We start from the raw sequence: 3,591 nt of genomic DNA on the forward strand, positions 1-3,591 counted from the left end.
AAAACTAGAAATTAAACAATAATGTGATATGATCATGGAATTCAGGGCTGAAAGAAAATTTACAAATAATCCATTTCCACCTCCTCATCTTACAAATGAAGAAGCTGAGGCCCAGGCTGGTCCAAAGCCATGTGAGTGAGTCAGAATTTAAAGATTTACGGTAAGTGACTGAATCCGAACCTGTGCTCCTTCCCCTCACCACCTCACCTCCTCCTGAGGATGGAGAACGAGAAGGGGAGGTGGGCAGTAGGGAAGTGAGCTGGGTCAGCTCCCAGCCTGAGGGGCAGGCCAGACCATCTGCGGGTGGGCTGGGTGGGTCAGCAGGAGAGGCCCCTCTGCACACTGGTGGGAACTGGAGGCTCCAGACAGGGCGGTGACAGGCCAGAGCCTTGGTGGAGAGATGGCTGCGTGTCAGCACCAGAGCCCAGCAGCTGTTTTCCTTAAAGAAGCTGGACCTTTCCTTTTCCTGAGGGAAGCCTGGGGTGCGCTCCTTCCCCAGATCTTAGCTGTGAAGGAGGCCAAGGAGGCCCCACCTCAGAGGCTCCAGGCCAAAAAGATGGTCCTTTTCTAATCCCTGAGGTAATTCTGTCACCTTGGAAACCCCCAGGCAGGCGGGTCAGGCCGGGAGGAGGTTGAGGGCTTCCTGGCAGAGGTGAGTTCCTTAAAAGGGTTGCCTGGGTGGCAGGGGAGGGTGCTGTGTTCTAGGATCCTCTCCCTGCACCGCCGTCGGCAAGGCTGCTCACTCCGTCCTCAGTGGCCTCTCCACCGCCACCACAGCCCTCCGTCTTCCCCTTCTCCTTCTCTCTCCTCTGAGGCCCTGCCCCCACCCGCCCAGCCTAGGCCACCCAAGAGTCACCACGTGGGCCACACAGTAACAGGAGCCACAGCGCTGGATGTTTCCAGACGCGGGCCACCTGACGCCCACAGCGGGGGCCCAAGGCTTAGGCTGGAATGGTGATACCCTCCCTCCTCCTCTCCCTTCAAAGCCCTCGCTGCCACGAGCCTCTCCTGAGGCCTGCAAACCCCATCAGTTGCCAGACACGCTGGAAGGAAGTCCCTGCAAGGGCGAGAAATCTATCCAAGGAATTCCAGCATCTCGGAGGAGGTCATGGCTGACAGCTGGCCATGGCTGCTATGCAGAGAAGCTGCAGCTGAGGTCTTGGGTTCACAAGGGGTGCCAGGCACATCAGGGGCTGACCCGGGGGGTCATGCAGGTCACCATGTCAGAACCTGGGGTGCACCCTGGAGCTGTCCCTCCCGGATCAGCTGGAATTACAGCTTCTCTCCAGACATGGGGGTGGCAGAGGAGGCCACAAGACTTTCCTCTCACATCCAAGTCCAGGAGGCACCGGGTGCCTGTGGGATCTTTCTTAGGAACCAGCCCTGGCCAGTAAGGTGAATGCCAGCAGCGGAGGAGACACACGGCTGCTTTACTGAGACCTTCCTCTTTGTGTGCGTGTGATCTATCTGCCATTCCACTTCTTCCCCTCAGAATAAAACATGCCCACCCTCTTAGGAAAACACTAACTGGCGGGTGGCTATATATAAGTGACTCTTAGAACCAGTGATAAACCTGGTTTATATGGCCATGCGTTTTGGTACCCGTGCTGCTGAAACCATGCACTCTGTCAGGACTAGCCCCACGCTTCCGAAAATAACTGGTCGGCAACAGCCTCACGCCAGTGACTGCGCCAAAGATCAACCAGTGCACGTTGATCCATGCTCGAACCCCACACTTCCCAAAACCTACATGGGATTCTCTGCTTTGCTCAGAGATGCTGTGCCTTGCAAGTACAGCTGTCCCTTGCTTAAGCAAGCAATAAATTCAGCCTCTTGTCTCAGATAATGAGTGGTTACACCTTTCTTCAATACCTCCTCCAAAAAATCTTTCTTACAATCACAAATTTTCCAAAATCCAAAGGGTGAGCAATACTTTGTTTTTTCCAGCTTTGGTACAAAATTGAGGCCAGAAATTCCTTCCCCTGTCTCCCTCTCTCTGATCCCTCTGCCCTCCTCCCAAGACCCAGCTCCCTCCTGGGAGATTGTGATGGACACTTGTGTGTCCCCACATGGAGCATCTTCAAAACAAATACATTTCCCTTTTGATAAAGTGGCTCACATCGCTTGGCATAATTTTCATTATGGTGCATTATATCCAAAGACCTCACTCCCACCATCACCACCAGGGATGTAGACAGGGAAGAAAGGAAGAGGTGAAGGAGACACCCTGTCACATATACGGAACTTCCGATACCAAAATGAGATCATAATAGATTTATTTTACAACTTGCTTTCTAAACTTAATATATTATACACTGGCCGGGTGTAGTGGCTCATGCCTGTAATCCCAGCGCTTTGGGAGGCCTAGGCGGGCAGATCACCTGAGGTCAGGAGTTCGAGACCAGCCTGACCAATATGGTGACACCCCGTCTTTACTAAAAATACAAAAAATTAGCTGGGCATGGTAGTGCAAGCCTGTAATCCCGGCTACTTGGGAGGCTGAGGCAGAAGAATCACTTGAATCCAGGAAACGGAGGTTTCGGTGACCCAAGATTGCACCATTGTATTCTAGCCTCAGCAACAAGAGTGAAACTTCCTCTCAAAAAAAAAAATTAGCTGGGTGCAGTGGCAGGTGCCTGTAATACCAGCTACTTGGGAGGCTGAGGCAGGAGAATCTCTTGAACCTGGGAGGTGGAGGTTGCAGCAAGCTGAAATCGCACCACTGCACTCCGGCGTGGGCAAGATGAGCGGAACTCCATCTCATATATACGGAGTTGTATTTCCCTTTTGCTACAATATGATTTTTAAGTCTTGAGTTGTATTGCATTATTTGGATATCCCACAATTTGATTAAAGGATCTATTGTAGGCCCTCTTTTTTTTTTTTTTTTGGTGTTGTTTTAATAAATAATGCTGTGATAAACATCCTTGTGGATTTGTCTCTGTGTGAAGAGGTTTTTCCCATCACAGAAATAGGAACGGCAGCAAAAAAAATCAAACCGATCCTTCCATGGTCCATTCTCCCTCCGGGTGCCTCTGTACCCTTGGCATGTGCTTTAGAAACAGGTACACCTCCAGTCTCGACATTTCCACTCCCCACTGTGACACAGCCCCTGCTAACGTGACTACAGGGATCTCCCTGGTGCCGATCAGCATTTTCTGTTTTCATCTTACTCAGCAGCACACGTGGCTCTTAGAATGCACTCCCAGTCCTTTCCTCAGCCTAGAGGATTCCATGAAGTCTGATCCCTGTCCTCCTTTGCAGCCCCGTCTCCTGTCACGCCCCCTCTTTCTCTAAGGGCCCACATACTTGTCTTTTTCTCAGTTCCTGGAATCAGTAGTGCCCCCTTGGGATCTTTCTCACACTGTTTCCTCTGCCAGGAAATCCTTCCCCTGTCCCCCACACCCAATCCCTCAACTCTGTTGACTAACAGACACACATCATCTGTAAGTCAGCTAAAAGGTGCTTCCTCAGGAAAGCCTCCCAAACACTCCTCCTCACCACGGTGGGTCTGGTCCACTACTACAGACTTAGATTCCATCTACTCCCTTACAGCTCTCCTCACTATATGATGAAAAATAAGTATATAAT

Source organism: Cebus imitator, unplaced genomic scaffold (genome assembly GCF_001604975.1).
Source record: "Cebus imitator isolate Cc_AM_T3 unplaced genomic scaffold, Cebus_imitator-1.0 Scaffold54, whole genome shotgun sequence".
Lineage (NCBI taxonomy): Eukaryota > Metazoa > Chordata > Mammalia > Primates > Cebidae > Cebus > Cebus imitator.